General features: G+C 41.0%; 1 protein-coding gene across 5 annotated transcripts in view; it reads right to left on the bottom strand.

Annotated features, from left to right (window-relative positions):
• The window catches only part of HDAC9 (histone deacetylase 9), a 276,738-nt gene that overhangs the window by 143,257 nt on the left and 109,032 nt on the right, over positions 1-24,449 (bottom strand). The window lies entirely within an intron of this gene.

The following is a 24,449-nucleotide window of genomic DNA, read 5'->3' as shown; positions in this document are numbered from 1 at the left end:
CATGAGATCCCACTTGGGGACCATCCTTTTTTGTCATAACTGCTGCTGGCTGTAGACAGTGACAAACACTTCAGGAAAGGTAGGGAAGTATGAAAAGCCTGAGACAGAGCAGAAAGGAATGTTCCTCCTCTGTTTTGTTTTCAACAGATGGTGACTTTTGCTGACGTGACAAAGGCTGAAACCCTGCTGAAGTCACTAGAAACCTTGGCATTCACTCACTCCACAGAGTAGGATTGCTTCGCAAGCCCTTGTCGTCCTGTTTTTATTTTTTGTGCATATAGTCCTAGAACCTCAACACAAAGTGAATATGAGAGATTTTCAAACCACTTTGTAGTATAAATTCACTTGAAATTCACACTTCTGTCTTAGAACTGCAGACTCTGTTGATCCTCACCTGGGCTCGCTATACACATATGCAGGTATATATATATGATCTCCAGAGGTCCCTTCCAGCCCCTACCATTCTGTGATTCTGTGATTCTGTGATATGGTGTATATATGGTAACTGTTAGCAGTGCTTTACGCTGTTGCTTGGGACAGCAGCTCAGAGGCCTGGCCTGGCCAAGAAGGGATTGCTGCGTGCTCAGAGAGGTGAAGCCAAGTTCAGGCTGTGCAGGAAGCCAGAATGGAGTGCCCAGGAGTACACCAGCCTCTCGTGTGCTGCAAAACAAATCTGCAGCTCATGGGAAGTGAGAATGTCTACCCTGCATGTAAAAAAGGAGACCTTTATGAAAACGAGTGCTCATCAATAACAGCTGAAATGTGAACAAATGCTTTAAAAGGTAGACCCAAAACCCACATTAAGATCTAGGGTCACCACTTCAGTGAAAACACATGAGGTCATGGAAGGGTAAATCACCTGGGACCTTGTCATAAGTGCCCAAATAAAGAAAGAAAATATGAATAAGCAAAAAGAGGTTTCACAAGAACTGTCTTGGTTTAGGATCATTAAACTATTTCCCTTTCTTTAAATACAGTCCCCAACACTTCCTATTGCCTTTTTATTGTATGATGGCGGGACGGTGTTATGTATTCCAGGAAATATCTTGAGGTATCTGAAGAGGTCTATGTATCCCCTTTCCTTAGGAACATGGTTTAGTGGTGGGCTTGGTAGTGTTAGGATAATGTTTGGACTTGATGATCTTGAAGGTCTGTTCCAACCAAAATGATTCTACGATTCCTTATGAATCTAACATAACTTAACTTTTAGCAATTCTTTCCTGAAATGCCTAAGTGCCTTGTTGTTACTTAGTTTCACCAATTATTTTAATTCTGATAAATTTTCAGAGGAGATATTTTTTGTGCTCCTAGACATACACATCTTTTGTAACTGTCGTTGGGAGTGTGTGTGATTGAAGAGATGGGTAGAATGCATGGACGCTATTGTGTTGAATACTTTCCCTATGGAGAACAGAAGAAGTAGACAAAATCCTTTTGTGAGGATTTAGCATTTACATTCCTCAATGCTGGCTTAGTGCTCAATAAAGGAGGCACAGGAGGTATCTTGCTGTCTGTGGCATGATTACTCCCTGCATCCTAGGGTCTGATGGTGACAGCAGCGCTGTCTGTCTGATGCTAGGGTATTCACCATTCCCTGCCTACTCTTCCAAAGCATGAGAGCTAGCTGAGCAGTTTGAAAGAAGCCAAACTCCTACCTGCAGGAGCCTTTCTTCACACAGAGCTTTACTGCCATACATGGCATCAGCAGAGTGGTTGTTATTTCTGCTGTTCTCAACCACATAGGTTGCATTCATTGTGTTAATCAAATAGCTGGTATCTGTGTTGTTCTTTGATCAAGGGGATTTTTGTTACTATCTTTCAATGTTCACACTAACTAATGATAATTCATTAATTGAGTTCACTTTTCTGATAATTACTAGAGTACAGAAGACAAAAGGGTTTGTTCTCTGTAGGAATGCTCTTCAAGCTAGTAAGCATGCACCAGTGTATTCTGGCAGTTTGCACTAAACAGTATTATTTAAATATTCTTCTTAAGGAAATCTTGGAAATTCAGTTACCAGTGAGGGGGGATTCACAATATGCACAAGTGTTTCTGTCTGGACTTTTCCCAATGCCAGTAGACACTAAGCTCTGAGCCTTTAGAGCTGCCTTGTCTCTCTCGCTCTTACTTTCAGACCTGAACTTCACTTGTGCAATACCTGCACAATCTTTTTTTCAGTGAAGCTGTAGGTTTGCCATTCAATCAATATCTAAAATCTAATCTGTCCAGACCTCTGACCTGAAAAAGTCAGTTTAAGTGATTTTTGGTTTGTGGGTGGGTTTTTTTATGGTGACTTGAAGATGAAAAAAAAAGTCTGGAACACTACAAAACATAGATAATCTGGGAAGATGTTCCTACCTTTGCTTATAAAAAGATTTGGTGATGGTGTCTATGTAAGCAATAGAAGTAACATTATTTTTCAGGCATACGAACAAATCAAGGTAATTTTTTTTAATGCTAATCAACTGTCATGAACATCATCTAAGAGCCAGACAGCCATGTATTTCAGCAATTTGTCAAAGACTGAGAAGAGAGCCTGTTCTTGCTCTTCAATATTTTCCTGCTAAACTGTTTTGTTTATATCATTCTTCCCTCCTCAAATGAAACCAGACACACACCTAAAACTTGACACATGTTTATCAGAATAACCAGTCCAGTGAAGGAGAAGAAATCCATGGATGGTTGAATGGAAAGCCGCATGACACCTGTTTTAATTTCTGAGGTCACAGAAAAAAATGTTTGCCTGTGAAAACCTTTTAATATTTGTTAAAAGTGCAGTAGTTTGTCTCACAAGGCTTACACTGAGGCTTGCTTATATTGTCTGGTGACTTCCAGGTCCTTTAACTGTAATTTTAAAAACACTAGGCATCAGCAAAGTTTGGACTTGTTTAGGTTTCAGTCAAAGTTTTAGGCTAACTTCCTGATTAGGTTTTATTTTACAGACAACAGGCACTCATGAAATACATGTATTTTTTCCAGCCACCTACATATTTATGCTGTGAGCATTTGAGATACTGCGTCACACAGACAAGCGGATTAACACAATGAGTAATGTGGATAATCAACACACTTATCTGGCTCCCCAAATGCCCACCTGGCCTCTGGAAGGGATTAAAGCAACACGATGGATTCATCTTCAGGTTTTATGCGCTACAGCACTGCAAACACATGCCCATCTCTCCAGCAATATGACAAAAGCAGTATTTGCACATCTGCAGGGTTAGTGATTTGTGTGAATGTATTTGGAGCATTTCTTAGGTAACCTGAGCCCTGCCTGCCCGGCATGGAGCCTGCTAGTTCCAGGTGCCTGAGATTAGTTCATTAGTAGAGACAGGCAATTAGGGCCTCTGCCAGAGCGCGTGGAGGGCCATTTGTCGTCTTCCCCAGAAATCAGCTCAGGCCCCCAGCAATTATTTTGAAGAGGACTTTTAGAATCAGTATCTAAAGAGAAGATGACCCTTTTAGAGGCATGGAAGGTAAATATTTGTTATTCTCCTAGTACTACTGTAAGGTTTGTTGTTCAGGTGGAGCTGGAGTTAATTTGGGTTGGTGTGAATACTCCTTTCATGGAGGTGAGTGATTTGTACATTTTGGTGCTAATTGTTTTGTATATTCTGAGGATTTTAATGAGAACTGCTTCCTTATTTCTGCTGGCTGTGAGAAATTCAGTTGGATTGCTAGATGGTCTGGCTGTGAGAAATTCAGTTGGATTGCTAGATGATCTATGTTGGATGATAAAGTATAGGTGAACTGACTATGAGTTAACGTTCCTTCAAGCTGTTACGTTTTGTGCAGAGAAAAATTACGTGGGGTTCACTCATGAAAACTTTTCTTGCCTCTCAACAGTCTGCTTTTCAACTTAGTTTGATATGTTTCTATTTAGTTTAATCCCAGCTAAATAAAAACCAAGATGGCATCATCTAAATTCTGATTCTGTCAGAAATCCTGGGCACCCAGAAACTTCTTGTACAGTTCAAATGTAGTTAGTTAACAGCGCTTCAGAAATGGTGGACCACATGGAAAATATTAATGGGATTGACCTTGGTTATCCCTAGAAGTGACAGGAGAAAAAAAACAGAGAGCAATGAATTCCTAAACAAGGAGTAGTGGGACAAAAAGAGCTGTAGGTAAGCAGAAGCTGTAGCACTTCTAACCCAGGAGTTTTGTGAACTACTGTTCTGCCTACTGTCCTCAAACAAAACCATAACTCGTTGCCCTCAGGAACTGAAGAAAAATAGGTCACAAGGTCTTCTGAAAATACTTGTGTGAACAAACATGAAAGTGCAGGAATGGTTTATCTCTGTCAATCTATACAATCTAAAATAGAAATTAGTCTAAGATACCTTGAAAATGAATACGTTGAAAGATCTTCTTTTAAACTGCTCCGTCACTTGGAGAAAACACATGACCAAGAAACTCTACCAATGCTATTTTTGACAAAGCCACATGCAAAGCCACAAACTTCCATAGTCATCACTTCCAAAAAAAAATCAGTATCACCATCTGAAATATAGTCAGCCACAAATTCAGAATCAGCATTTTCATGAAGAGTGAATAAATAGCAAGTATGGACACAGACACATAGATTGAATAGGTAGAAATGGGTTTAGAGCAAGCGAAAGCATAGACAGGGCAGGTAACCTTGAGGCATCTGGGTATATTGGGTCATATATTATCAGGATGTTTATAGAATTTGATTTTCTCTCACTGTAATCCAAGGAGCACAGTGTTGACTAGAAAATGGGTAAACAAAAATGAAGTCTTATCAACTGAATAGTGGGTGTAGATACAGAAAAGTGGGATGAAAGCTATACCCCAGAACTGCTAGGCCCCTAGGCAGAGAGGACTTGCCTTGGGCAGCAACTTGTTGCTCACAGCAAAACATCTCCGTGACCTCTGCCTTCCCCTTGCCTTCTGGAGGACTGCGGAAGGGCTTATTGCAGCTACTGCCAAGGCAGAACTTAGTACTTGGGGTGGCCCTACTGCAGTGACTGCCCAGGGCATGGTCACCACCCTCAACCAGCTTTGTCATCCCCCCTCTGTTCCTGGAGCAGCAAGTGGGCCAAGGTCTAGTGGGCCACAGAATAAGGGAAGAGCACAGACTATTAATGGGGTGGCAAGAGTGTGCTCCTTTGTCAATTTATGCAGGAGAGGACACGTTCCCTGCCTTGGGTCACATGACCAAATGTGCAGGTCAGGGCTGGGGTCATACCCCGTGCCTCTGGTTGTAGGACATAACAGTAGGGTCAGGACCCTACCTTTAAACCCTGCCATTGCATGGGGTGGAAGGTGGGTTGCTGACCTGTGGTTTTGAAAGGAGAGAAACCCTTAGATGGAGAGTTTCGAAAAACCTGGGCATCTAAACATGAGCCATCCTGGTCTAGTATATGTGAGGAATCAAGATGGCCACATGGATTGAGAAGTTTTCAGCTATCTTTGTGAAAAAATATGAACCAGGTAGTCACTAAGTTGAAGCCTGGCATGGTTAAGAAGAAAGGAGTGATGGGAAATGGTGTCTGAGAGTGACAGCAAGGAGGTCCCTAAAGACAGAATATTTTCTACTGGAGAAAAATTCCAGAAGTCTAGCTGAGCTGCTAGTTTCACTCCCAGTTCTCGCTCCTGCAAGACCTGTCTTCTCCGCCCCTGACATTGGCAGATACTTGACTTCTGTCACTTCTGCTAAAGTGCTGACTCTGCGGTGTGCACAGCATGCGTCCAAAGTAAATGCAGCACCTCCTCAAAAGCTTGCACTCCCGTCTGAATCTTAATCTTTTCCTCACTTTATGACTCTCTTGGAGATTTAATATAAATATACAAATAATTTGGGGTACAATGAAGGGGAGAAAGGGACCATCTGAGCATCCTGTACATTTTTTTAGTTGTTTTTTTTTTTTTTTTTAAAAAAGACATCTTTAGAGGGTTCTTGTTAATTTATGACTTTTACTAGAAATACCACAAGACTTTCCTGAAGTCGTTTGGTGCTTTCCAAAAAAAGAATACAGAGAAGTGTAATGGGAAAATACAGTTGTCCACATGTCTTGCTCTAACTTTCAGTATTAACATGTATTTGCTTCTTTTACTTTGATGTGAAGAACAAATAGGCTCTATAACAGCATTTAATGGTTACAACCACCTAATCCTAGCAGCTTTCCAGCAGTCATTCAGTTAGTTGGCCAAAACTAATTAATGAAAAATCACCTGTCCCACCTGTTTCACTGTTCTGGGAATTATGACCCAACTCTCTTCAACAGTATTGGCAAATCAGTTTGGTGTCACTTTATGCAGAACATTTCAACCACTTCCATTTTCCTGCTGTTCGTTGGAACTATTTTTCTTAGCAGACTTGTATGGTTTCTTTTTAAGTGAAGAATCATTAGTTTGGCCATCACACAGAGAACTAATAGTCTCCAGGCTAAATTCAGCAGCAGCCCTGCTGAAGGTCTGTGTTTTCTGTGTACTTCAACAGATTCTGCTTTGGTTTTTATAGGCAACTCTGCTGAGTTCAGGATTTATTGCAGAATTAATGGAAAGTACTTGGGTCTGACATATAAAGGGAAAACATTGAAAAATCCTGCTCTTCAAGATAAAGTCCATGCACACTAACACGTTGGTGTCTAAGCATAAAATCGTGAGGGTGTATAGAAGCCATCTGTGGCTGCCTTCTCTCTTGTACAGAGGTACGCGAGGTCAGAACAGGGAGCATCAATGGACCGTATGGTCAGCAAATATAAGAGCCATAACCAATGTGTTTTGCCAACTCTGTCTCTCTAGATCACTGTATCTAATGCACGAACTCCAACAGGTGTCTGTACTGCCGTTGCCCGCACCAGAGCTCTTCTGCAGAAACCATCCGTTTCTGCTGTCGCCTGTGTGACACCAGAGTTGTAACCTGATGGATACCAGGTTCCAGCCCTTGGCTGCAAGACTTCTGCCCCTCTGAAGATTTCAGATATGTTACTAAACCTCACACCTTACTTCAGTGTGGTTAAAATGTCAACAGACTTCCTTTCTCCAACATACTTGTAGTAAAAGTTATACAGTTATTTGAAAAAATACATACATATACACACAGATTTGCAAATATGCCAAAGTATTTTAAAAAATATGTTTCTCTCTCTAGTGCTCAGCTCTTCACTTTGTTGATTTTGGCACACAAGAAATAGTGATATATAGTGAAATGGCGATATAATTTGAGATCCTACAAAATATAGGATTTGAATATAAGAAGGATGCTGTGGATGGGGGAAAAACGAGAAACTATCACAAAATAAATCTTTTAAGATCTGTTCTATATACCTATGAAGTATTCTGTATATTTTCAGAATGCTCTATATACAGAATAAATATATTTCTGCCACAAACAAGTACAGCTTGTTGTACTTTTTTTTAAATTATTTTGGGATAAGATAAAATTATTTGTAATCTTAACAAAATTGAACTGAACACCTAAAGAAACTTTTTAAGTATTTCGTGAAATGAGAGACTTTCCTACTATATGCTTCTTGGCATAGGGTTTGCTGCTTTTAACAAGTGGGAGAACTGACAGAATAGGCAAATTGAAAATGGGGGGTGAAACCCCCTTATGTTTGCTGATTTTTAGGAACAACTACAGAGTTAAAAAGAAACATGGAAAATAATGTGTGCTGGCATAATGCTAATTGTATAATGCAGACTGCAAAATCAGTTCTACTATTCCTTATTCCTTCAGGAAATCTTGGCCCTCAAAATGGAAAGCATAGTTCAGAAGAGACCGTAATACTTGCTGTATTTCATGGGAAGGATGAATGAGTTTATTTGAACTTGCTTCATCACAATGTCTTTCTAATGTCCCACCTAAAAAAGTAAAAAAGGGACTATATCACTGTCGCAAGGAGGGATGTGGAAGACTGTGTGGGACTAAAAGGGAGAAGAGAGAGGGAGCAGTATTAGAAAATCCAAACAACTGAATATCATAAGCTCCAACCTCTTAGCTTCTTACCTTCTCTCTTCTTTATGGTAATGCTCTCCATTTAGTTTCTGTTCTTAAAATTTGAAAGCTATTTTGATTGTATGTTCAACTATCTTCCAGCCCTTTCTTGCATTTATTCTTCCAACAAAAGCTGAGTTTTCCATGTATTCACACCTTCAGAATCCTCAAAGGTCATAAGATATTATAACAATTACAAGAAATGGAAACAATAAGAAAAAATAAAAAGAATACTAGCTGAGGAGGAGAAGTGAGGGCAATAAGAACACTTGCCCCAGTGGAGCACTTCTGGAAGGTGGCTCATTGATTTGATCACACTATAAAAGGATCTTATCACTGTACCAGCAGACATGATAGTTTGTCTCTATCTAGAAGAGATCTCTATCCGAAATATACAGGAGTAACTCACAGGAAAAAGAAGTATGAATTCTTAAGAGACCAAAGGGCACGAAATTAGAGACCAAACCCTAGTCTGTATTCAGCTGGGCTCTTTCACTCCTTACTGTGATCCATGTCCTTCCTGAAGCAAGAGAAAACACAACAATCTTGGGTATATTAATGAAAGTTTTCAAGACTGCCTAAATATAGGACAAAAATAACTTCCTAATTTAGAAAATTACTAAGGAGGATGGCTGCTTAGTACTCAGAATCACTCTCCCTCTGTTTTTAAAGGCTGGCTGACATAGTGGTGTCTCAATTTGTATACTGGGGAAGGCAGCCCTGAAGATCAGCTGCGTTGCTGGTGCAGGCCCTTAAAGCACCTCCCTGAGTGTAGCCTGGTGGTGCCCTGGGAGGGCATCCACATGCTGGACACTGTCTCGGAGTCAATGGCTGAGCAGGAAGACCACAAGCAGTTGGGAAGGAGCAGATGAGACAGCTGGGAAGCACAAATCCAGCGTCCGAAGAGCTGTGTGGGTGCAGTCAAAGAGCAGAGGGCTTCCAGTAATCGTCAAAAGAAAGAACCTGACAGTAAGGGGAGCAGGTGATCTCCTCCAATAAGGAGTTATAATTTACAACACATTGTACCTCTGTTTTGGGGCCAGACTGGATTATTTACACAGATCTAAGTCTAAGTAGACTAGAGGGGAACGAAGAAATTTATTCTGGGTTTCCACTGGGATACCAGAGAGGAGTGTTTGGCACTGCAATAGCTGCTTCTTAAAGCAATGCCCACAAAGAAGAGCGGCAATCTTCTTGCAGCCACACAACACTTGGAAAAAACAAGGAAAATATTGTGCTAAATCAACAGCCACAACTTTAACAACATCTAGTGAAACCTGGGAGGAGGGATAGGGGGAATCCTGAGAACCAGTCAAAGGAAAATCTTAATTCTAATTGTTGTATTTAGTTGGCCTTGTCTTGTGACAAGTTTGTTATTATGCAGATTTCCTACCTGCCACCTTCCAGGGGAGGATTTTAAAAAGTGAAGTTACCCAGGCAATTCCCCTTGCTTCTTACCTCTTTATTCCTAATTATGTTGGCCCTGTGTTCACTCAAGATAACATTAGAGCTGTCCCCAAATGCTCTAGATTTGGGGCCTGTGACAAATGAAATCTTCTAGTGCTTGGGATTTTTTTTTTCTTATGTTGCAGAATTATAGCTGTTAACATGCTGAAAACAAAGCTGTGCTTGCTTATTGTCTGACACGGGATTATTAGTTTCCAAATCTTTTCACAAGCATTTCTCAGATGTCCTTTTTGTCTCCAGATAGATATATAATGCAATGTCACACAGGATGGTTTGGGTTATTTTTTTTTTGTTAAAATAGGTATGTGTGTTTACATATTCTATTGCACTTCTTGTTTTTTTGGTAAGAACGTCGTCTTTCTTCCTCTGTAATAACTTTTATGTATATAATGCATATATATCCCTTGCTTGATGCCATCCTATTAAAGGCTATCATGAAACCAATCTGTAATTCATCCGCTACCTAGAGAGAATTTTTGCGTGGTGAAACCGAGCTGTAGAGATTATGAATCCAAAATGATTAGAAATCCTGATTTCCAGTCCTTCCTTTAACTACTGCATCAGTAATAATTGCATTGCATCAATAATATTCAGTACTTCTGACTGTTTTAATTATGAAATAATGCAGCACTGAGGCTTTCAGTGTTTCTTATTATAACAGATAGTACTAAAGGTAGAGTCAGAAGTTGTTTTGGTTTGTTTGTGCTGGACTTGGAAAAGGGTAGGAGAAAAAAGTCAGAGCAATGGGCACTATAAAATACCTCAGCTTTTAGGCACCGCACAAATAAATTAAAGCATCACCACTCTACAGCTTTAAGCTGGATGCAAAAGGTCTCTGGACAGACTGGGCTGATCATCCCTGCAACCCACATGGAGCCATAGTGGTGAAGGGGCCCCAGAAAATTCTCAGCTGTTGTGTCTTTGGGGTCATCGCTGCCCCCGGTCTTGTTGGGAATATCCAGTCTGTTTTCTTTCCAGCCTCTGGAAGGATTAAACCTACTTAGAGAAACCAGGAGCAAAGGTAGTCCTGTAACATATGTGGTGTACACATGGTGCCACAGCAACCCTCAGGGCTGCCGCAAGTCCCGAGAGCTGTGCTGACAGCACTCCAAGCCAGGCAGTGCAGAGCTTTCCCAATAGCTGGCACCCCCTGTTCACGCCACCACCACCGGGGGTGGCCTGCAAACCCTGCTGGCCACAGGGGACCTTTTGAAAAAGAATGGATGCTGTCAAACGTATCTCAGACCCTTGGCAGAGCTGCAAAGGTGGGCTGAAAGCTTTGGGGCTGGGTTCAAAGCATTGGGTCCTGCCAGACCAGCAAAGCACATTCCTGTCAGAACTCTACGAGACAGGACACGTTTGAAAGTTTCTTCCCAGGAACACAGGGGGTTAAACCCACTCTGACTGCAGGACCAACAGATATGCTAAAACACGGCAGATTTAGCCCTGAGCCCAACCAAAGACCTAAGGCTATCCAGAGGCCCAACTGCAGGCAATGGCCTTCTCTGCTCCTTCCCTCTCTTCCAAATCCTCCTCTGACTATGGGTATTGGGGTTTCTCTTTGCTATTCTCAGTAGACAAACCTAATTAAAGCAATTAAACACTTAATAGTGACATTCAAAAAGGGGGAAAAAATGTAAGATTGTGGCCAAGCTCCTGGCTTTTACTGATAATTTTAGAAGTAACCCTGGTTTTCATCACAAATGTTCAGATTCACACATCCAAGTGGCTCTTTAGACATTGAAGTGTGCTACATACATGGATACAATTCAGAAGAATCTGACTGCTGCTACCTGGCCTTTTTTGCTTATTTTCAGTCTGTCTACAGAGATTTTAGGAGCCTTTTACCATACAGTTGGAAATAACTGAAAAACAACCCAGTCTCTTTTCTTCATGTGCATTGTGAGGCATCAATCAAAGTTACAACCAGGCTCTTTTTTTTTTTTTTTTTTTTTTAACCTGAATTTAAACCCTGGTAATTGTTTCTGTCACACAGCAATATTCTCCAATATCGTAATACGGTACGTCCTAAAGAAGTTCCTGGGTTTATTCATTTGGGGGGAGGGATCATGAAGTTGCAAGACTTCTAGTAGATTTTATATAAACTTATAAATTAGCCAGAGAATTCTCCTGATTTTAGGTATATCCAGGAATTGGTCCTGATACAAAACTCCATATAATGCTTTGAAAATTTGCGTTCAGTATAACTTCAGACTGAAGCATTTGCTACTTCATCTAATCTGTAGCACATTTGTGTGCATGACAGCAAAGTTACTTAGCTCCCTTTCAGAGCTGGCCCTGTTTCTGGAGTAATATCTGTAATACCTGGAGATTCAATGTATTATTTCAGGACAAAAAGTGTTACACGAAGTTCCCCAAGCTAAGGTCAAACTCCTCAGAAAACAAAGTTTTGCTGCTCGTGCAAGGATTGCTAAGAGAAAAATGCATCTTGTTACAGTGGAAATAACACACTCCAGCTTCACGTGGCAGGAAGAAAAACACTGCCCTAATTTTTGAGTAGCTGCTATCCGAAGGCACTGAGATTTTAAGCCCATTGAATCTTAACCAAAAAGAACCAGAGAGCATCTGAGACAAAAGCTAGTTGGTAAATGCATCTTTGCTGTTATTAGGCATTCACATCACAGGCATCTATTTGTGCCTACATAACTCCAGCCAAGGGAGGGAATGCAGGCTGTTGTAAGCATTGCCTTCCACGGAGGAACACTGGGGTGACCTAAACCAGAGGTGTGAGTTGTCTCCCCTAATCTTTGTATTTTAATATGAAGGGAAGGAGTGACAAGCCCGGAGCAGGGGGCCATGGCTGCATCCATCCAGCTGTGAAACGTCTGTGTCCTTGGTGCCTGTCCTCTCCGCAGGGGTAGAGCGGGTGGAAGAGCCTCCCTTTTTCATTTAAGAAAGGGTTACAGGGCCACTCTACCAAAAGAGCTGCATCAGGGGCTGAAAGCCCCAAGAGAGGTTTGGGTCAAGTTAGGTTGCTTTGGGAGGATTTGGATCTCTGAAGATGTTTTGGTTTCATTCTTTGAATTAAAATTTAATTTAAGTAATTGAAATACATAATCCGTCTCTGAGGAATGCTGTATTAATCTTGTCTCTTAGAAGAAAAAGCAGGATTTTCAAATTTTATCTGTTACTGATCAGTTGTATGAGCTTATACCAGCCTTCTAACCTTTCTGAGCCTTTGTGTCACCTTATCTCATCCTGGCTTTACCTATCCTAACCGTGGAGATTTCAAGCACTCTGTCCTTTGCAATGTGACAGTTCAGTGCTCAACACTAAGGGTGCCTGACTACAGTTGTGGAGCTAAATTTTCATTATTGTAGGTGTATTTCAGCTTATCTTGAAAATCCTCTTCCTTACCCCTTGCCCACTCCTCAAAAAATAAAAAAGGAAAAAGCTATGAGTTTCATTTTGTTTGTTTCAGCATAGTAATTACCCATACAGGTCCAATTGCACTTCATATTAAAAAAAAAAAAGAAAAAAAGGCAAATATAAGGAACTAGAACAAAACCCCCCAAAATTAGAGAAAATATGGGAAAGCAGGGTGGAGAGAACAAGAATCCAGCTTTAACAGAGACAAATAATGAGTAACTGAGACTCTGGATCCAAGCACTGACTTTCTCATTGCCTGGAAATGGTCAGAGCATCACAACAGTGAGTTTTAAACGTTCATACAGTATGAGGTTCTGTTGAGTGAACCCTGATCCCCTATATCCTCCTGCAACGATTACTTCTTTAAAAGCTTTTAAACTTAGGACTTCACCTTGGTTGTAACACAAAGGCTTTTGAAATCTGTGGTTATTTTGGAGGGTTTTCATTTACTGCTCTGTTCTACTATAAAATAGTATATACCCTATTTATTCAATGCCTTCCAAAAACCCACAGTAATTAATTGCTGTAGCAGCGTACGGTTGTGGTAGCCCGATGGTCGGACAAAATCAGCTGAGAAAGCAGGACTTGGTGGCACACCAACTGCAGCACCCGCCCACCGCTGACCACAATAACCTTTTTGGGAAAAGTCACTTCCATCAGTCGGGCCACTACAGGGCAGTGGCCGCAAGGCAGCAAAACACTGCTTGGAATAATTCTTTGCAGATGCCAGGAACCGGAAGTTTCAGGGAGAAAAATGAAAGCCATTCACTCTTCCAATGACACAAGCCTTTGATACCACAAAGTCATTTGGACAGAGAGCTCCAAGGTCAGGAAGGCACGTAAAGATTGGTGATTAGAGAAATACTATATCAGCAAAGTGTGGCAAGCTATTAAAAGAAACTGTAGCTTTTATGATTGCGTTGCTGGAGCTTCCCCAGGGCTATTTGTATTAGATATTGAGTTAAGCATAACTTATTTAGTCCCAGCATTCCAGAAAACATTTTGATGTCAGCTACTGAAGGAAAGTAAACACAAGGAGGAGGAAACAGTACTGATCCCAAACAGATAAAAATATTGTAATTTAATTCTGTGAACTCATGCATGTTAAAGCATTAAGAAAGAGGAATTTTTAAAAGGTTGATTTGACTTAAAAGACTTGGTTGATAGAGCTATTTAGTCACTGTGTAGCTGGGGGAGAGAGGGTGGAGAAACAGATGATTTATCACCTTGCGTATACGCTACACCCTGACAAAGCATGAATGCAGTGCTCTGTAGGCAACATTTTCATCTACAGCAGGTTTTATGCACATATGTGATTCTCATCTAACGCTGCGGGCTTGTGCGTATGTTAGGCCAAACTATTTGCTTAGCTGGGCTCTTTGCCCAGTGGATGTTCTGATGGCTGGTGACAGGGATTTGCCTGCCCTGTAGTGAGCAATTAAGTCTTTTGGAATGTGATTTGGGAATAACTCTATGGGTCTGGATTTTTGGTCACTAAGTGAGGAGCTCAAAATCTGATCTAGAGCTGATAATATCTGCACAGATATCTCACAGCTCAGCAGCTCCAGTGCAGGAGTCACGCTTGTTTATCTCTGTAAGAAGAGGCCAATAAATCCATTAGGGAATTCTGCTTATGGGTTCTCTATTCTCTCAGAATAACACTGTGGACCTGAGGAAATCAGGGTATAAATTTAAGTTCAGGTGTGATTTTCTTTGATTTGCTAGAAATTGTTATTTAAGAGTAAAGAAGTGGGAGAGCTGAAACCTCCAAGTCAAGTACAGCTCAACCCCCTTAACACAGGTGAGACACCTCAACAACAGCTCCTTGCAGAGGGCTTTTTTGTGTTGTCTTGACTGTGCTTTGATACTTTGATTTTCCTCTTTTTTTTTTTTTTTTTTTTTTTCTTTTTTTTTTTCCAAAAGGTGTTTTTAGGTGGGAGGTTAACACTTCTAGGTTTGCCTGGTTTTAGTACTTCAGAAAAAAAGAGTCAAGGAATATAGCAGAACTAGTGTAATGTTAGAGATATCACTCTGTGGACATCATCTGTCCAGAGATACTGTCCAAGAACAATTGGTACTTCTTGCTACCTTGCTCTGACCAGGTATATTAATGTCACTTCGTTTTGGACCTAGGCAAGATGCCAGCCCTTCCTTTTCCTTTTATATCAGTAGGAGACAAGGTATATAAAATTACAAATGCCCTACTTTGGTCCTTCACTTGATTAGCATACTTACAGTTCAGTGACCTCATATTGCTGATAAAATAAAGGTTTTTTTCACTCCAATTGTTAAAATCTACATTTCTACGTTCTGAGTAGGAAAGATTTTTAGCATGAGATGAAGAGGATGAAAACTTCCTCTCCCTTTTCTCCTTGACATATATTTTTCATGCTGACGTTTTCACTGCAAAGAAACCATTCATTACCACAGGAATATCCCAGCTCTCCAGGTTACATATTAATGACCAGTTCTCCCAGACAGAGGATCATATTCCATTTAAGAGTGCAAATGTTATGTCTGCTAGTTACCAAACATGCCATAGAGGACTTAGCAACTAAGACTTTATTTGCATGTCCTCTGTCTAAAAACATACTAGTTAACACTAGTTAACAAAGACTTCCCGCATGTTTTTTTACCTTAATTACTCAGCCTTACACCGTTGCCCTAATTCTTGACATATTTAATAAGATGATTCTGGACTATAAATTCTTCACCTCATAATTTGTAAGTTACCACTTTATTGCACTTTTAGGCTGTCCTTAACAACAGTTAGTCTTTTACTCAGGAATACAACTACTGCATTTTGCATATCGTGAAGACAGATTTGAAGGTTTTTGGGACCCATAGCTAAAAAGGAAAAAGGCTTGTGTTGTTGATCACTTGTCTTGGGGACAATAATTCATGGCTTAAGAAAAAGAAAGCTAAAATGTGCTTTACCCTGAAGCTAGACAGAAAAAAATACATAAATAGAAGAATCTAAATTTGGCTATGACTGAAGGACTAGATAAAGCCAAATCACATTTAGGATGAGAAGAAATGCCTTACTGCATGAGGCCAGTCTATCGTGCCCAGTACTGTCTTGGACAATAGGAGATGCTGTTTAGTGAGAGCACATAAGCACGGCTGCTCTTTGCAAATTGATGCTCTCCTAGCACCCAGAATTTTTGCATTACAGATGTATAGAGATATACCCCTATCTCTTCCCTTCAGTATCTGCTTATGACCCTGCTGTCCACGAATTTGTCTAATGCTGTTCTAAACTGCTGGTTCTGCAATCTCCTGTGGCAACAAATTTCAGAATTTAACTACTCGTGGTGCAAAGAAAGAGTCTTGCCTGTTTTAAACTGATCTCCTCGTAACTTCAGTAAAAGCTCTCAAATCTAATATTGCAGGATTTGGTGAACAAAAGTTCTTCATCCACTTTGCCTGCTGCCCTCGTGATTTTGTGTAAGTCTCTCCGAGGGAAGGCATTCTGTAGCAGAATTAGAGATGTTTACCCAGGACAGCCTGGGCACTTTTTCAGCCTTCCACAAGTGGTAACATCGCCCTGCTTCTCAGTTGAACAAAGTACCTTTCTGCTCAGCATTGTTGAAAATGCTGCTTTAATTGATATTTGTGCTGCAGCTGGCCTGGTGGGTCACCCGCTGAGCGGAGAGAGGGTACTGCCGGCTCCCTCCCAGCCCCAGCGTGCCCCAAATCTGCCCCCTGTTCTCCAGGCCAAGGAGACCCTGGCAGCCAGCCGGGGAAATCTGATTATGTAGCAGATATTCACTAGGGGAGCATTCAAAAGGTGCATTTTAGTTTTATTTAAATGTTCCGGTTTCTACTGTCGTGGATTTACACGTATAAAAGCCACACATTTAATACATAGTAATGTATGAGATTTCCTAATGTTTTCTCTATGTTTCTGCTTCTACTCTTCATTCTGTCTTTCTCTTCTTCCCATGGGGAGAGGATGATGCCTCTTTGCACAAGACATTAGTGCGTCTGTGTCAGTGTTTCCAAGCAGTGTGCGGTAAAACTTTTTAACTATAATGCAATTCAGTCAACAAATAAGAGACAAAACCCAAAGGCTGAGACCAGCACCAAAGCTAGAGATTTGATATTAAATATATCACAACTTTTTTTTTTCTAATATTTTCAAGTAGGAAATAAATCTTTTTGTTGACAGATCGTTCTGCCTTTGAAGATAGAATAACGTTTACATAAATGTTAAGGTCTTCTTTAATGTAGCTTTCATTATCTCCTATGTTCCCCCTTTCTCTGAAAGCCCAAGTGACTGATGTCAAGATCAAGGGAGTCAATCAATGTAGATACACTCCAGGACCCAGATAGAATATAAATCACCCTTACTCCTAACCACAGTAGACACCGAACTGAAGGACAGAAGTTTACATATTTGCTGTCCTTGTGGAGGAGGCTAAACTTCCCAGCCACTTACCTCACGGGAACCCCTCATTCATTAACCAATTGGGGTGCTTAGTATCACTTATCAAATAGGCTAATCAAAGTTTGAGAGAAACCAGCTCTTGACCACTTCATGCCCTTTGCGCACTCCAGGGCCACCTCCAGCCCCTAGACTTTTATCTAATTAAAGTTAAAGAGGGGAAAATTAATCCGTGGAAGAAAATGAGATAACAGCCACCATAGCAGACCATCCCAGAGTCTGGTTTGGCTTTCATCTGTTGCTACCTGACAATTAACTCTTCAGCGACACAGGAACCCCATTTTATGGGAGTAGGCTCTGTCCCTTCACACAATGATGGGCGTTGTATTTTCATTTTTTGCTGCTCCATGTTGCAGTTCCTCTACTTGTAATGGGTGTGGGTGAATTAAAAAGGTCATCCTTTACTCTCCCTCTCTCAAGCTTGACTTAGTGCTGTTTCCACTTGCAGCACACAAAAGTGAAAACGGTAATTTATTACAGTACTAGCAATTCAAGATGTTTTGCTTGGATCCTGTGCTTGCAATTGGTTACCAACATTCCAGCCTTTCTTGCTTTTGTTGGCTACTAGTTTATAACCCTCAATTTCATTCTCTAAATCTGTGTTTAAAAAGACATTTCACAACACAGGGTTGTGGGTTTTTTACCTTGGAAAAAAGCGTGGAGTGTCCCCTTTGCAGATTCACTGCAATTCTTTTTTTGGTACTACTTGTGTTCCTGTTTGCTTGTTCTTTTGTTTTAAACTCTTTCCTTCTTTTTTAAACCACCTGATTGTAATATTTCTGAAGCCCAAAGGATCTTCCTTTACGATTGCTTGAATTTTTCAACAGCTGAAACTTTGGCACTATGAAGATCAGCAATAAGTTAACTCTGGTTAACTGCAGTTGTTAGCTGCACTGCGAATGGGGAAATGTGCATTTTATGGGGTACCTGGGAGTCCTGGGCTGTGGCCGCGCAGGAGCAAGCTCTGCTCCCCCAGCAGCACCTGCCAGCAGTGAGCCGGGGTGCGTGGGGCAGCTCCGACACACCACCCTCACCGGCATTTGAGCTTTCCGTGTGCTGAGGGAGCAACAGCAACAAAGTTCAGTTTTCTTTTTAAAAATACTCTGATATTTTGAAGGCCACATTTGTATTTCTAGCATTTTTAGTAGGAAGCGTTGGATTATAAAGTCTGTGGGACGGGCACATATGGCCAAAATTAGAAGCGCTGAGGAAATCCCACTTATAGCCTACAGTGTCCCAGTGTTGTAACTTGCACCTTGAGGCACTCAAAGGTGGGTAAGTTAAAGTAGTCCCACTCGGGCTCCTTTCTAGAGAATGAGAAGTGTTTTAATTATTACATGTTTATATTACTTTGGAATGGGCCACTGTTACTGGTTTGGTCTTTTGTGGTGTGTTTTTTTGTTGTATTTTTCTTAAGCCTACAAAGCCCGTGTGTATCTGTAGCACTATAGCCAGCAGTAGTCATTAAATACCTTACAAGACTAACCTTAATATTGTCAGTACGCAGTTCCTACCACTTAATAATGGGCATTCTGCAACATAGTTAATCACTTGCAAATGGAAGTTGTAAAAGATAATAGGGTTCAAACCTTTTCATTTTAATCAAAAAGAAGCCCCAGTAAGCTTCCAAATCTCTTCCAAACTTTGGGAAAATTTTAGACCATATCAATGTCTAAACTAATATCTGGCCTTCCCTTTAGCTACCTGAACTAATCCATCAGACCTACAATTTAGAACTATGACCTGCAGCTGTTTGGTTATGGAAGGGACCTTGGTAGGACTTTAAAGGGGGATAAGTGAGGCAGCGAAAATTAGATTCAGTAATCCCCCCATATTATAAGGTATTTTGCACAGGGTGAGAAGGAGCTGAGGCTTTTTCTTGCTCCCCCAACCCAGGCAGCAGTGGGGATAGGGGCACTCCCCGGGCTGCTGCCTGCTCAGTGCCACCCGTGGGGGCCAGCAGCAGAGAGGGCTCTGCCAAACCCTCTTACCGCTCCGGTGCCAGCACAGGGAGTTCACCAGGAGCCAGTTAAACTCAGATATCGATTAATACCAGCTGCTTTGCTCTGCAGGGTGGACAGGACCTATTAGGAACTGGAAAATCTGTAATCGGGAAATACACTAGAGAGAACAGTTCTGTACTGGTAGGGGGATAGGCTGCAAGCTGTAACAGGTCTTTTCCATCTCTAATTTCTACATATATAATTTATATAGGGCACTGAAAACTTAAATTGTAGCAAACTTTGGTCACTACCCACAAGAGACAGATTTGATCCAGTGACCCAAAGGCGAAAGGCTCTGTATTCCATTAGCAACCCCCTACAAAGGCAGTCCCTCACCGAGGCTTTTGTATCGACCACTAAATACCACTAACCTTTACAAGCTACGTGGTAACGCTTTCAGTCTCCTCATTCTGAGTCATTTCACAAGCAAAGGGAAATTCCAGTTTGTCTTAGAGATAAAAATGGAACTTCAACATTTTGCTGTTAGATATCTAGGAAGACAATTTTTTTTTTTGAAAGAGGGGGAGACCGAAAGCAGGTTGGATTATGACTCGGTGTGCTTAGGAACATCTAAAAGGCATTGCCCTAGGAGAACGCATTAAGCACTGCTCCTACGCTGCTTTTCCCACCCTCTCCTGTGACTGATTGCAAGAAAAAATTCTTCTCTCCTCCTTACTGGCAATTTTACATCTTCTACTCTATTACCCACTGGAATGTCCCTTGGAATTCCACCCAGGATCCAGAAGTTAAGAAAGTCTTGATCTTGATACCAGTGAAACTTGTAAGCAAGATAAAAGTATTTCTGTACATATTTTTTGTGAGCACGCACAAAAATGTTTACAGGCTCAGAAGATATAACACTGTTTAATTTCTATTAAAGGTAAAAATGTGGAAATAACCAAAAATAAGCTACATAAAATAGCAGTTGGAGGTCAGTAGTCTTGTCAGAGGTGGTCTTGTTCTACTTTTTTCTTTTTTTCCTTTACCTACAAGCCAAACACCACTAAGCCAGAAACCACCAACCAGTACAGTCCCACAGTAACAAGATATTAATAACCCATGGAAAAATCAACATATAATTTTATATTATAGCACTTACTACAGTCCCTGTATTTTTTGTAGCTCTGACCTAACTGTAAGACGAGAAAAGGCAGCAGAGTGACATGCAAAGTTGTGTGCTCATTTTAATTTGTAATCTGTTCAAAATACTGTTGGTAATTTTTCATATGATATGTTTTTAAGAAACCCTCACTTCAGTCTTTTACGGGAAGCTAGGAATTTTACATACAAATTTTATTGTTACTTTTTGTTTAAACAAGCCTATCATCCTCTAATGCAAAGAGAAGTCCATAATAATCCTGAGAGTCTATAAAGTGACTTTGAGATTGTGACATCCCTTACCTCCTGAGGGGGCTGTCTACGGGCCTGCTGTCTCCACTGTCAGCTGTGTAGGCTCCTCTCACACGAGCCTTTTGGTGGTGGTGGTGGTTTTGCATACATAAGCAAATACACAAATGTTTTCATTAGATAGCAGAAAAGGCACTTGCATGGACCTTTGAGGAAGTCACCCACGTACTTAGAGGCAAGTAGGCATCTTCAGAATAGGTGCCTTTAAAGAACTTTAATGGTTTTACTTAAAATGATTTCACGGAAGTTCCTCTATGTTGTAATGGTCAAAGACCTGAACTGGGCTGAAGCATGCCTAATGCTTAACTTGTCCTTCTTTATTTTTACGCATGCTATATTGTTCCCTGACGCATCTTTTTTTACCATTGTCCCTTCTTGCGCAGATTCCCTTTGGCATCAGTCACTTGGAATCGCTTATTGCTACATTTCCCAATTCTTTTTCTACCTCCTAATCTTCACACGTGGGCCACAAACTTTTTTTTTTTTTTTAAACTATATTGATCAACCTATTGATGTCAAAATGCCAAATCCAGCAACAATAAAGGAATCTTCGGGTTAACTACTTGAAAAGACCTTAATCTGTATTTGACTAGCCCAGGCTCCTTGTAGAGGACAGGTAGAGGTATGCAGACAGTTCAGCAAACTTTCAATCAGCCATTGCCTCTTGGAAGGACTGAAGCTGGTTCAAAAGTGCAAAGCTCCTCCCTGATTTCAGGAGTGTTAAAACAGCAGAAAAGCCATCAAGCAAAAGAGAAGGCATGCAGACACAGCTCCTCCAAAAACTCTCCCTCTAGCAATAAAAAGTGAGCTTGAAAGGAAGAATCCACTCAGCAGGAGGGATTTAGAGGATAAGATGTCATACATATAACACCATTCTCACAGGCAAGCCAAGAGCTGCACCCAGCGTGCAAAGGTAAAGCTTTAGGTCAGAGCAGAAATGTCGGAACTTTCGAAGAATTCTGGATACCCCAAGCAATGCCGTAGAGCCCGAGGTAACGTGAATGCTGACTGGGGCTGAATTGCAGGCTGGCTCCTAGGACTCCTTGGGTCTTAAGGATGCTTTGCTGCTGTTTGTATTCTGATCCTAAAACGAGATTAGACACTTGGGAAAACACTGTGTTAATCTACTCCATGGTGATTCACGCTGGTCACCAGGCTGAAGTCCTGCTGAAAAGCTTTAAAACTAGGCAACAATATTGGAAGCAGAGCCAAACCAGCAGTGTTATTTCTAAGGCTGACGGCTCTGTTCCAAAACTACTGTCTCCTCTTCTCAAGCAGCTTAGTCTTCAAAAGAGGTTCATTTAATACTAGAAATTACCATGATTTGGGGGTTAATAAATTTTTTTTAAGTGATAAACCACAAAGTGCCCCATGAATTGATCTACTTCATGTTGCCTTGGAGTTTGTCCTCCTCTTTTTTTTTTTTTTTTTTTTTTTTTTCCCTCCACATACCCAAGTATTTCATTCTGTTCTCTCCTTGAGACTTGGAGGATTTGGGTTTCTCCCTCTCCCAAGGTAGTTATCGTTGGCCAGTGCATCAAACAACTTCTAGTGAACTCCAGCCACAGAACAAATACACCACCTACCAAACCCAAGGCGTACTCTTCAAATCTCAGTCCCTTTTGGCAGCCAGTTCCTCTCATACCATTATACCTGGAGCAAACTATAAATCTTTTGCCTTGGACACTACTCACTACCTCAAGAGCGTAAAAGTAGCTATTACAAAGATTTTAGTAAAATGATCAACTGCTAGAAAGGGATTATGCTGTAGGTGTAACACATTTCACAGAGATAGCTTCATACAGCTCCATCTTTTATTTTTCAAAATTCAAGAGCTTCCCTCTAGCAAGCTTGAAGCCGCTTCTTTTTTGTATCTGCTGATGCTTTTTTCTGTCTAGGTTTTTTTTTTTTCTTTCTGTCTCTTGTCTTTTGTTGTTGTTGTTGTTGTTTTGTTGGTGTTGGGTTTGGGTTTTTGGTGGGTGGGATTGTTGGTTGGTTGGTTTGTTTGGGTTTTTTTTGCCGGTGTGGTCTCTCGCATTTCTTGTGAGCTAAGAAACAAGTCTTCCCACTGCACGAAACATCACTACACGATTGTACATAAGGAAGAATCTAACCAGTGCTGCCTTAGCTAAAAGGTAGATTTGAAAATGCCAGACCAAATTTGTATTTATCAAGATAAAAATCTCACTGATTTGTCATAGGACTTTGTTCAACCCTGAATGTTTTTGTCTTCAGATTAGTTTAAAAGGAATTCTTGATGTTATTGAATGTGTGGGGAAGTAGTAACTCCTCCTAACAGCCCCTCACTGTAAACTGCCTGAAGAGCTATGCATGGAAGGGTACTTTTTCCTCCTTATTGAAAATAAAACTCTTCTACTCCCCTAGTATACGCTCAATTTAAAACAGGTTTTGAATTGCCTTGCTCCATACTATGCATTGGAATTGAGAGTTTGATCTAGTCTAGAACATGGTGGATTATTCTAATCCAAATCCCGGTTTAGGACAGAAGCAAAAGTTGCAGCAAGGCGGTGAAAATGATAATCCAAATGCAGTGACTTTGGATTAATGGACAGAGCTGTGACAGCAGTTGTCAGAAGGCACACGTGTGTCTCTGGCAGACATCAAGGCAGCTTCAGGCCAAAGGCCGCATTTGGATGTTTGTTACCTCGGTCGCCATTTGCGCTGCTCCAAAATGGTTGTTCCTACTGCCTCAGTAAGACATGGGAGTGAGGACTTTGAAGCATTTGCTTATAAACACTTCGTTTCTAGGGCTGTGCAAAGCTGCACAGGTTACTTCCCACTTTCTCAATTCAGTTCGCATCCATTTGATCGCTCGCACACTTGGTACTTTGGGGTAGTTTTGTCGCCTTTCAAATTGGGGAAAGATATTTTCTTTCCTGCTGCCATCTCAGATCTAGCCAACAAGAAGTCCTTTGCTACAGGGTAAGAGGGAAACATCGTTAAGTCATAATTTCTTTTCCACAAGCGCAGCAGGTATAACCAAGCTGCTTTCCTTCTAAGGCTCCCAGCCCTGAGGAAGGGAAGAGGCTGGCCCCAAAGGGCTGCATTTCTTGGGCCACTATAACTTAAAAGTCCTTTTGTCAGAAGGGGAGAAGTGACTTAAAACTTCTTTTTACTCTCTCTCTTCAAAAGCAATGCAAAAGCTCACACTGTGTGCCTTTACGGTCAGACTGAGCAGGGAACGTGTCCCTACACAGGTAGCGCGTGCATCAACGCAGTATTTTTACTGCAGCAAGTCCCAGATTCAGGTCTGAAGATAAGCTGCTTTCTTGTCTTGCCTGCTTTTGTATCCTCCAGCTAACCTTCCTGGAGCTCCTACTCAGCCACATAGGGAGTGGAGAGCTCTTTCCCTTCCTAAGCAGTCTTTGGAGGGAGGCTCAAGCATGTTCACTGACAAATTTAAGAAACTGTAGGAAATCGGTGGAAAAACAAGCAATTCACGTAAACGTCCTGTCTAAATGAAATATAAGAACACAAGATTTGCAGAGGAAATCACTCTGAAAAAGTAATTACACCTGTTTAGATTAAATACAAGACAGCGTTTTAATAAACAAGCAAATCCTCTGGCTAACGTTATTTCTCAGCCTTTACGTTTAAAATTAGATGTATTTTTCTCCTCTGATCCAAAATCCCCAATAAATCAACCTGTCCAAATGCACAGGATAAAACTATATTTTTTATTTTGATTACATTGCTTATGGCTGCAATTTAGGTAGCCTTGATTCCAGCCATTGTTGTTCCTGGGGA

This window comes from Leptosomus discolor, chromosome 7, assembly GCF_034619465.1.
Source record: "Leptosomus discolor isolate bLepDis1 chromosome 7, bLepDis1.hap2, whole genome shotgun sequence".
Lineage (NCBI taxonomy): Eukaryota > Metazoa > Chordata > Aves > Leptosomiformes > Leptosomidae > Leptosomus > Leptosomus discolor.
Note: the sequence above shows the minus strand (reverse complement) of the source record. Positions and strands in the feature narration are given on the sequence as shown.